At 49.3% G+C, this 12,069-nt stretch overlaps 1 protein-coding gene across 1 annotated transcript in view; it reads left to right on the top strand.

Annotated features, from left to right (window-relative positions):
- DLL3 (delta like canonical Notch ligand 3) overlaps positions 1-12,069 on the top strand; it is a 188,836-nt gene that overhangs the window by 154,027 nt on the left and 22,740 nt on the right. The window lies entirely within an intron of this gene.

Consider the following 12,069-nt stretch of genomic DNA (forward strand, 5'->3'; position numbering starts at 1 on the left):
CCACGGGCAAGCAGGACTTTTGCCCGGGGCGCCGCCTTCCGGAGGGCGCTGGCGCCATCCGGAGGGCGCCGCACCGTGGCAAGATCCGCCACTGCTGCCCGCTGTGTCCCCCATCCGCCTCCGCTGCCCGCTGCCGTCCCCGTCCTCGGCGCCTCCTGTGAAGGGAACTAGACGCTATGCGTCTAGTTTCCCTTCGTGGAGAGTAACTGCTGAGCGGTGCGCGATGACGTCATCGCGCACCGCACAGCAAAGGTCCTCTCCACGAAGGGAACTAGACGCATAGCGTCTAGTTTCTCTTCGTGGAGAGGACCTTTTGCTGTGCGGTGCGCGATGACGTCATCGCGCACCGCTCAGCATTCAAGCGGCGCTTTCAATGTACAGGGGGCGTGACTCACCACGCCCCCTGTATTAGGCCATGCCCCTTTCCTGCCCGGGGCGCTCTGCGCCCTTGAACCGGCCCTGTGTGTGCCCTGTGTTGAATTGTGTCTGTGTGCCCTGGGTTGTATTGTCTGTGTGCCGTTTACTGCAATGTGTCTGTGTGCCCTGTGTTGTGTTTTGTGTGAGCCCTGTGTTGCGACTGTGTCTGTGTGCACTGTGTTGCATTGTGTCTGTGTGCCCTGTGTTGTATTATGTGTTTGTGTGCCCTGTGTTACATTGTGTCTGTTAGGCCTGTGATGTTCTATTGTGTCTGTGTGTCCTGTGTTGTATTGTGTGTTTGTGTGTCCTATGTTGCAGTGTGCCTATGTGCCCTGTATTACATTTTGTCTGTTTGGCCTGTGATGTTCTTTTGTGTCTGTGTGCCCTGTGTTGTGTTGTATCGTGTCTGTGTTGTATTATGTGTGTGTGTGCCCTGTGTTACTGTACATTGTGTCTGTGTGCCCTGTGTTGTATTGTATCTGTGTTGTATTGTGTGTGTGTGTGTGTGTGTGTGTGTGTGTGTGTGTGTGCGCGCGTGTGCCCTGTGTTACTGTACATTGTGTCTGTTTGGCCTGTGATGTTCTATTGTGTCTGTGTGCCCTGTGTTGTATTGTGTCTGTGTTGTATTGTGTGTGTGTGTGTGTGTGTGTGTGCCCCGTTTTACATTGTGTCTGTTTGGCCTGTGATGTTCCATTGTGTCTGTGTGTCCTGTGTTGTAGTGTGTGTGTGTGTGTGTGTGTGTGTGTGTGTGCCCTGTGTTGCATTGTGTCTCTGTGCCCTGTGTTGCATTGTGTCTGTGTGCCCTGTGTTGTATTGTGTATGTGTGTGTGTGTGTGTGTGTGTGTGCCTTGTGTTGCATTGTGTCTCTGTGCCCTGTGTTGCATTGTGTCTGTGGGCCCTGTGTTGTATTGTGTATGTGTGTGTCTTGTGTTGTATTGTGTGTGTGTGTGTGTGTGTGTGTGTGTGTGTGTGTGTGCCTTGTGTTGCATTGTGTCTCTGTGCCCTGTGTTGCATTGTGTCTGTGTGCCCTGTGTTGTTGTATTGTGCAGTACACTGTCCCATTATTGCCTAGTGTGGTGGTAACCCTGCCAGTCTTGCTAAGCTGCGCTAAGGACACATTTTATTATCTCTGCTGCTAAGTATAGAAATGGATTTCCAGCCATGAGGAATGCTCCGCGTTTCCAAACAGCAGCTGTTCAGACGGGTCTCATATGGGGCTAGGGCAGCGGTTTCCAAACTTTTTTGAATCACGGCGCCCTAGAATATCAGAATTTGTTTCACGGCACCCCTAGGCCAAAAATTTCTTATTGAGAAACTTATATGTCATCCTTAGGGTCAGTTGTGTGGTGAGGGACAAGATTTGCTTCTGTTTGGCCACATATTCTATGACTGGCAGCCACCAGTACTGGTTTTGCCTATTAAATTGACCATGAATAATTTTAATTGGTCCTGGGCCACCAAACCAGGGCACCCCTGCAAGTGTCCCGAGGCACCCCAGGGAGCCGCGGCACACAGTTTGGGAACCTCTGGGCTAGGGGGAAATACAGCCGAAGGGGCTGATTGTGATTAGGACAGAAACAAGTAGCAAGTTATCATATCTCTGTCCCATACTGAGGCGTCTGGATCATTCTTACCATGAAATGGGCGTTTCGGGGCGAACTGGGTGTGTCATGGGAGTGGCATGGATGTGTCATAGAAGTGTTGGGAGGGTGTCATGGGAGTGCTTTGAGGGCGTGTCAAAGGAGTGTAGCTATTCTGATTCATGTGTACAGAGAAGGGAAGCTGTGTCAGATGGATCTCTTGCTCCTACAGATATGTCCTCTTATGTTGTTGCCGGTATGGGTCGTTGGGTCAACACAATTTAGGTCGACAGTCATTATGTCGAGCACTATTGGTTGACATGCATTAGATCGACAGGGTCACTAGGTCGACATGGCCATTAGGTCGACATGTACTAGGTTGACAGGTCAAAAGGTCGACATGAGTTTTTTTAAAACTTTTTTTGGTGTCGTTTACTTCGTAAAGTGACTGGGAACCCCAATTAGTGCACCGTATCCCCTCGCACGGCGAGCGATACCGTTCCCAATTGTAGTCCGCGTGGATCATAAAGTATGAAAAAGTTCAAAAATTTTAAAAAAATAGTGAAAAACTCATGTCACCCTTTTGAGCTGTCGACCTAATGACCATGTCGACCTAGTGACCCTGTCGACCTATAGTGGTGTCGACCTAGTGACTGTATCCCGCTGTCACTTGCAGCAGGATGCAGCATGTGAGTTCCAATGCACGTCTGACACAGTACGCTACACTGCAGCACCATTTGCACCATGCACTCTTATAGGATCGTGGGTGCAAATGCCATGCAAGTTCTTTATCATGGCATTCATGCTGCAGCGTGAGCAAAGATACAAAAGGACACATGTGTAGCATGTTACTGGTGTAAGCGCCAGTACTAATTATGGCGTTTGTGGCTGTGGACGGAAAAACTGGGCTAAGCAACTCCCAGCTTTGAGGTCGCACGGATCCCCACACTAGCCCTACAGACTCTGGGGGTCATTCAGACCTGATAACACGGTACGGTTTTTTGCAGTGCTGCGATCAGGTCAGAACTACGCATGCGTATGCTCCGCAATGCGCAGGCGCGTCGCCCCCCGGTGACGGGGATCGCCAGACAGCGACGGGATTAACGAAGAAAGCGATCGCACCGGTGATTGCAAGAAGATTGACAGGCAGAGGGTGTGGGTGTTACCTGACCATTTCCAGGGAGTGTCCGCAAAAACGCAGGCGTGTCCAGCCGTTGGAAGGGAGGGTTCCTGACGTCAGCTCCGGTCCGGATAATCGCACTGGAAGAGTAAGTCCTGAGCTGTGCAGACACTATACAAACTTCTGTGTGCAGAAGTTTGTGCAGCTCTCTGCACATGCAATCGCACCCCTGCACAGCGACTACACCCTCCCCCTGTAGGCACCCTAGCGATCAGGTCTGAATTAGGCCCTCTGACATTAGCATAAGGTAGTGCAACACGCTTCCATGGCATCACATAAAAACAGCCACTTTATGCTCAACTCAGAATCAGTATTGGACGGAATGGTCACACTCATCGTAGGCTGTGCATGCAGACTGGAGGACAGGATGAGCCCAGGATAGCTTAACCATACCCAAACACAGAAGGGAACTGAATGGAAAAATGAATGCACTGTTACTGGCTCCACGACCCTGCACTGCAGTAACAATCATAAACTTCACACGTCAGATGCATTCGCACGCCACTCAAGCACACTTATCTTAGTAAATAACGACACAACAACCGTAATTGGCGTGAAAGGGGTCAGCTTTTTATTTTGAATAAGAGGAAGGCCTATTAATATTAAAACTAAAAATGCAGACTTCCCTCTCTAACTAAGGTGGCGGGGAGAAGAACGGTTAAGCATGATAAACAACTTAATAAGGTGATCCAAAATTATATGACAAAATAGAGCAATAAACATATGTGTGAGGGGGCCTCCTGCCTCCATCCCGAGCAATAAAAAAACATATGTGTGAGGGGGCCTTCTGCCCCAGATGTTCCGGGATCGGCCTCCTGCCTCCATCCCCCATCCCAGACATCGGAAATCCAAAATTCAAGGCCAGGGGTCGACCTTCTGCCACTACCCCTGCCCACCAACAGTTGTAAAAAATTGGGCCTCCGGCCCCGATATCCACATATGTTTATGATCTATCATATGGGCCCACCAGGTACGGTGGTGCCCATCAATTAATTATAAGACTATAAAAATACCTAAAAGTTCACCCGAACTTACTAACGATAAACTCCTTAAGTTAAACTAAAATAACCGTTCAGAAACCGGCCACCAAAAGCCGACACAAGTAACCCCACTGCAGCAACAAAAAAACAACTTCCCAGGGCGGGAGGGTGGGTCACAGAAAAAATGGAAAGAGGCAGGATGTCCTAGGTCTGAAGACTATATGTATATCAGAACAGCCCCTATACAGAATCCAGCCAATCACAATCCAGGCAGTTTTCCTTACGTTCCTCCAACAAAAACTGTAACCCCTTCCGTGCCAGAGTGATGCATTAAGAGGCGTGCAGCAAGCCCAGCCGGTGAGTTTATGCTGTTTCGGCCATATATATGAACTACGCAGTCTTTAGTATCGCTGCATATCACAGTGATACATAACGTTTTACAGCTGCAATTTACCATGCTAGAGTTTCTCTGGGAGCCTTAATGGAAACCTGTTACCCAACAACGGCTTACTTCTGGTGTTTGTGCTTGCACAAAGCGATTTGACGTGGATGAACCCAACCATCTCTCATTCTAACCCTCTGTCACTTGCTCACTTCTACCCCATCTGTGTCACCCCTGTCCATCTGCCCCTTCCCTTCACCAGCAGGGCTCTCTCCCCTCATGCACTTTCTCTCTTTTAGATTATTTTCAACTCCATACTCCCTGCAATGGCACCTAGCCCTTGGTTTCTGCCACCCTGATAATTATTTCAGTGTCCTGTCTCCGGATGCAGAAATGTTTGTATACCATGTACTTGTCCTACATTGTCTTGTACCGTAAATCGTTGTTGTCCTGTCTTGCTCATTGTTTATGTACTTTGTTAGGCACTGTGGAACCCTTGTGGCACCATTTAGATAAAAGATAATGATAATAATAAATGAGATCAAGCAAAGCCTCTCTGGCTTTGTTGGTCCCCATTGGCAAGTATAGCCGATAGGCAAACGTGGAGCAGCGGGAGGAGGTTCCAGTTGCCTGGAATCCCAATTTTCCCACACACTGGTCAGCGGTAACTACATGTAGTAAAAAGGGTAGAATAGAGCTGCTTCTATAATGGGTGCACTGTGGGCCCCTGAGTCCAGAGGGGGCCCCCACCGCAGACACTGCACCCATTTTTAAAATACTCACCCCTCCGAAGTCCAGCGCCGGCATCCAAAGCGCTATTAGAACTCCGTGAAAATGGCTCAGCGGCCATTTTCACGGAGTTCTGCGCATGCGCAGCAGAGAAATCTCAGGGAAAATGGCCACCGCGCCATTTTCCCGGAGATCTGCGCATGCGCAGTAGAGTCTGAGCCCTCTAGAGCTCAGACTCTACAGCACTCCGGGCAGAGAGGAAGGGCCCCGAACGGAGGAGGCTGAACATGGGCCTCCTCCTCTCTTAAAACGCCCCTGGCTGCTGCCCTTGCCCAGAGGCAGCAGATTTTCCTACCAAGTCTGCTGTGTGGGTGTCTGTGGAACTGAGCATTCACTTGTTGCACCAGAGAGAGAATCTGGTAAGTGGCTTATCATGATCATTGGGCCTGCATATGGCTGACGTTCTGTACTACATAAACTGCACTTTGGGGGTCATTTCGAGTTGATCGTAGCTGTGCTAAATTTAGCACAGCTACAATCGTAAACTCAGACATGCGGTGGGACGCCCAGCATGTCAGTGCCGGCCCCCCCGCACAAATACAAAAGCATCGCACAGAGGCGATGCCTTTGTATCTGTGGAGTAACTCCCGGCCAGCGCAGCTCCTGGCCGGGAGATGTGTCTCGCTGCTGCTGGCCGCAGCGGCTGCGTGATATGTCACGCAGCCGCCGCGCCACACCCTCCCAACGGTCCGGCCACGCCTGCGTTGGCTGGACTGCGCCTACTAAACTGCGGCTTAACGCCGCCGTTCAGCCCCCTCCCGCCCAGCGACCGCCTCTGTCTCAGAGGCGATCGCTGGACACCGACAACTGCCATGCGCAGTTCCGACCCGATCGCTGCGCCAAACTGCAGCGAGCGATGGGGTCGGAATGACCCCCTTTGTTTGGAGCAGACTATAGTTTGTGCCGGGGAACTTATATATGGAACCTACATGCCCAGTGGTATTACTCAGTGCTTTAGCCTCAGTGTCTGGCTTGGTCATCTCATCATAAGGTGTTCCATATAATTGTTTGAAGATGGAAAAGAGGACGGGTCATATCCTCACCCAAACTACTCTAGTGTAATTGTAATGTTATTATCAAATCTATTAGTCACCGGTAGCTCTAACTCGTTCTATTCTGTAATCTGTGATGTTATGAAAACTAAACCACTGTTTGTGGTAACACTGTAATATAATGCAGATGCAATTCATATCTGTATAAATGATGAATCCTATTGTCGTCACATCAGTAATTATTAGGGGTTATAGTGTATGATACTGTAAATGATCAGGGTAAATTACAAGGCGCTTAGGGTTGCTGTGACCTGAAAAGAGGCACTTGGCCGGTGGTGGTGTGCCTTGTTATGATCATGGAACTTCACTGTGACTTATGGTGTCTTTATAATTTATGTTAGAGAGTACATTCAATGGGGCAGATGTATTAAGCCTGGAGAAGTGATAAAGCAGTGATAAGTGCAAGGTGATAACGCACCAGCCAATCAACTACAATATGTAAATTTACAGTTAGGAGCTGATTGGCTGGCGCGTTATCACCTTCCACTCATCACTGCTTTATCACTTCTCCAGCCTTAATACATCTGCCCCATTATCCTCTATATAATACACTTTCGGGTGATGCTATACAGATTTTTGGGCTCTATCGCAGAGTATGCAGTGACACCAACAACAAAGGCAGTGTCGGACTGGGGCATGAAGGGCCCACCAGGGAAATGCAATCACAGGGGCCCACTAAGGGGCGTTACCACATGCTGGAAGGGGTGTGGCCAAGTGACCAGAGAGGACTGGCCAGCCATTATAGGTGCCACCTAGCATAGTATATAAAGAAAAAGTGCTCTTTCTCCCTGCCCACTTCAACCTGTTGTGTATGTGCCTGGGATACACCAGGAGAGAACAGTAGTATATGCACCTGGGTTACACCGGGAGAGAGCATCAGTATATGTGCCTGGGTTACACCGGGAGAGAACAGTAGATACACATAAAAACCCCAGTATAGTGCGAGATACAAATAATGATCCCAGTAGTGCAGTGCCAGATACACAGATGCCCACAGCAGTGCAGTGCCAGATACACAGATGCCCACAGCAGTGCAGTGCCAGATACACAGATGACCACAGCAGTGCCAGATACACATACGCCCCCAATTGTGCAGTGCCAGATACACGTACGCCCCCAGTAGTGCAGTGCCAGATACACAGATGCCCCTAATAGTGCCAGCTACACATACGCCCCCAACAGTGCCAGATACACAGATGTCCCCAATAGTGCAGTGCCAGATACACAGATGCCCCCAGTAGTGCAGTGTCAGATACACAGATGCCCCCAGTAGTGCAGTGTCAGATACACAGATGCCCCCAGTAGTGCAGTGTCAGATACACAGATGCCCCCAGTAGTGCAGTGTCAGATACACAGATGTCCCCAGTAGTGCAGTGTCAGATGCACATACGCCCCACAGTGCCAGATACACAGGTACTACCCACACAGTGCTGCTCACCTCCACCTGATGCTCACGCTGTTGGTCCTGTGGCTGGGGGCCAGGGAGGAGAGCGCAGCGCGCCCCTCTCCTCAGTCCAGCTCTGTCCTCTGCTGTGAGGTTTTGGACCCCTGATGTACAGCAAGTAGGCCTGTGCTGATACTTTAAGCAACCAATTTCTTTATGTTTTTCTGGTTGACTTGATAAGTCCAGATGTGGACCCTTTACAGCCCAACAGTGGTAGTGGCTAAACATGAGGCAAGAAGTCTGAGAACCCTAGTAGACCAAGCTACTTGTTTGCGGCCCTCAGATGGGTTTTGATAAAAGACAGATGAATGGATGTTACAGGCCAAGGTTAGGGCTGGTAGCTCAAATACCAAATAAAACATCAATATAAGATATTGGTATAACAGGTACAAAATGAAATAACAGGACCACATGTCAAGGTCACAAGTAAACAAACATTTAAGAACAAGCCAATTGTTACATAGTAATTCAGCTATTAAGGAGAGAAGTTCAGGAAACAAATGTGTAAAACCAGATGCTCAGGGTCTGATCAAAAGAGCAGAATCATTTCAATAGAGCATGATTACATCATGGTCCTGTACACACAAGGGTACACTCACAAAGTGCAGTACACCCTAATCACTGCAATGTCAAGGCATGCACTTGGATGCAGATGTGTCATGTACTTCATCAAAACTTAGGCTTGTGGGAGAGGAGTGTCTGAAGTGTTTGGAAAGATAAAAAACACACTGCTGCCGCCCGGGATCACCTGCTGGCTGCTGCTCTGCTCCTATGGCTGAGCGCAGGGGAAGAGAGCGCAGCGCGCTCCTCTCCTCCCCTCAGTCCAGCTCTGCTAACACCGCCACCGCCCGGGATCACCTGCTGGCTGCTGCTCCTATGGCTGAGCGCCGGGGAGGAGAGCACAGCGTGCTCCTCAGTCCAGCTTTGCCATCACCTCCGCCGCCCGGGATCGATCATCTGCTGGGCTGGCTGCTGCTCCTGTGGCTGGGACGTGAGCCGAGGGTGAGAGCGCAGCCCCGCCCTCACACAAAAGTGGGCGTGGCTACTACTCGGCCGGGCCTACCGGTGAGTTCACCGGCTCCCTGGTGGCCCAGTCCGAGCCTGAACAAAGGGGATGTGGTTATGTGATGCCAATCGATCCCGAATGCTGAATAGCCTGCCGCTTGGCATGCCGACCAACAGGGACTATTCCTACTCCTGGGTGTCCACAACTATAGAGTGGGAATAGAACCTGTGGCAAGCATATCAAGCCACCGAGGCCACAAGGGATTTCGTTGCGCTCGCCCCACCCCACCTCCCATCGGACATCTAAAAGTGGGGATCCCGGCGTCGGTATGGTGACCAGTGGTCTTCCAACCGCCAGTCCCCGAAACCAACCTCAGCAATGTTACTCATCAACAAAAGGTTACAAGTACAACGCACATTTTCTAACCAGGATGATCAGATTTGTTCAGGGGCATTGTTTTGTATAAAGCAGCATTGCCAGGCCCCTTCACAAGATTTGATTTGGGACCCAATGCATAGGCAAACGCGGGGGAGGTGGGGTTCTGGTTGCCCGGAACCCCCCCCCCCCATCCTTCTCTTGGCAATTGGCTCAAATTTTGACAATAGCAACGGTATATAATATGATTGCTAGAGCTGCTGCCACATCATGCAAGTTAAGAGTCAGGGCGGAGCTGCTACACATGCCCAGTGGTAGCAGCTTCTTCTATCATGTTTGCTGTGTGTGGATCTGAGCACTCAATCAGTGCACTGGACCAGAGAGTAGCTACCAGGAAGAAGAGACAGGAGCCTTATCATGAGGTGGAAGAATGTGTGCTTAGAAAGTGTAGTACTGGTTCCATTGTGTTGGCGTATTTATTTATTATAGTATGTTTAACCTTTTTCATGACCACTTATCTTATTTATATTATTTAAATGTTTGATTCAGTCTATACTATAGACCATCTATAGTGTTACATATTAATACTGTATTTCATGTCCTGCAGAGTGGTAGATTGTGGATTACATTTGGAAACCCCCCTCTAGAAATCCTGCGTTTGCCACTGCAATGATGCCTCTCTAGCCTCCTGTGCCTCATCTACACATATGCCAGATCACAATCACCTGGGCGGGTATGGTGCATACTTACCTACATTCCTTTTCTCCTCTCCGGGAGATACCCGGAGAGGAGAAGCAGGTGGGCGGGGCTGAGACAATGTCATCATTAGGCCCCGCCCACTGCACGAGAAAATACATCAATTGGTCAGTATTTGCATAGGGGTGGAGCTTCAATGACATGGTTTGCATATAATCGCGTCATTAAGCCCCGTCCCCTCCGCCAGGTCCGCGATTTTGCCCTATTTAGTTACCCATTCTGCCCACTTCTCTCGGAAGTGGGCAGAATGCGGGAGGGGTACCCACTCTTGCGGGACTACTCGAGAAACCGGGTGTCTCCCGCAGAATCCAGGAGAGTAGGTAAGTATGGTATGGTGCCACCCGGTACTGCCGGGCTCTCCCCCCCCCCACTCACCACCAGCCTCCCACACCCCGAGACTCCTCTCTTTGTAACTGATCCCTCCTATATATTTACTTTTTATTGGATTGTTTGTCACTTACACACATCATTATTTTTTTTCTGTTACAATTATTTAAAACCTCCAGCAGTACAACCAGAACCAGATTGCTGTGTGTGTGGCCGGCTTCACGTCAGCAGATCTGAACTATTGGGTATATGTAGATTAGGAACGCTTTAATAAAGTCACACAAACTCGTCTATGCACTGTGGGGGTAATTCAGACCTGATCGTAGCAGCAAATTTGTTAGCAGTTGGGCAAAACCATGTGTACTGCAGGGGGGGGGGAGGGGGCGGGGGGGGGGGGCAGATGTATCATGTGCAGAGAGAGTTAGATTTGGGTGGGGTGTGTTCAATCTGAAATCTAAATTGCAGTGTAACAATAAAGCAGCTAGTATTTACTCTGCACAGAAACAAAATAACCCACCCAAATGTAACTCTCTCTGCACATGTTATATCTGCCACACCTGCAGTGCACATGGTTTTGCCCAACTGCTAACAAAGGGGGTCATTCCGAGTTGTTCGCTCGTTGCCGTTTTTCGCAACTCATCGATTAGGTGGAAAATGCGCATGGTACGCAGCGTGCATGCGCTAAGTAATTTAACACAAAACTTTGGAGATTTGCACAAGCTCGAGCAACGTTTTTTCATTGCTCGAGTGATCGTAGTGTGATTGACAGGAAGTGGGTGTTTCTGGGCGGCAACTTGGCGTTTTCAGGGAGTTTGCTAAAAAAAACGCAGGCGTGCCAGGTAAAAACACAGGAGTGGCTGAGGAAACGGGGGAGTGGCTGGCCGAACGCAGGACATGTTTGTGACGTCAAACCAGGAACTAAACAGTCTGCAGTCATCGCAATCTGTAAGTAGGTCTGGAGCTACTCAGAAACTGCAAGGAATTATTTAGTAGCAATTCTGCTAATCATTCGGTCGCTATTCTGCTAAGCTAAGATACACTCCCAGAGGGTGGCGGCTTAGCGTTTGCACTGCTACTAAAAGCAGCTAGCGAGCGATCAACTCGGAATGACCACCAAAGTTCCTGCTGCGATCAACTCAGAATTACCCCCATGATTTTGCCCAACTGATAACAAATTTGCTGCTGCGATCAAGTCTGAATTACCCCCTGTGTCCCAAACATCTGCATGGTCGGGAGCAGCAAAAAAAATGATGATAGTAATGAGATAAATTAGACACGTTAATACATACAGTGACTTTTTCAGCTCTTATTGTACCAAGTGAACAATTGGGGGGCCAGTAGACATTGATTTCCCATTCTTTTACATGTACCTATACTTACACTCAAAATGTAGGTACTTTAACCGTTTTAGGGATCCGTGTTAGCAGGGATATCTAGGCACCGCTGTTTGTTTATGGCCGCCTGCCAGTGTAAGGCATTACAAGCTGTGATTTGTGAACTAAAGACATTAGACAGAGGTATAAAAGGAGAAGAGTGAGAGGCTGCACACAAAGACATAAAGGCAGCATATGGTGACTGGTTATGGGACGTCTCTGCCCCTCGCACCCTGGCAGACGGACTTCAAGGTAAATAGGAGCGTGTAGGGGGCTGGTGACATGTGGCTTTAACCAGATTTCATTGTGAATAGCGAAGACAGATTAATAACCCCCTCCTCACACATCCCCGCTCCCCAATTGTTCTGTGCACAATAGAGACAGGCGGCCAGCATTAAGCACCCCCTC

Source organism: Pseudophryne corroboree, chromosome 8, assembly GCF_028390025.1.
Source record: "Pseudophryne corroboree isolate aPseCor3 chromosome 8, aPseCor3.hap2, whole genome shotgun sequence".
In the NCBI taxonomy this organism is placed as follows: Eukaryota; Metazoa; Chordata; class Amphibia; order Anura; family Myobatrachidae; genus Pseudophryne; species Pseudophryne corroboree.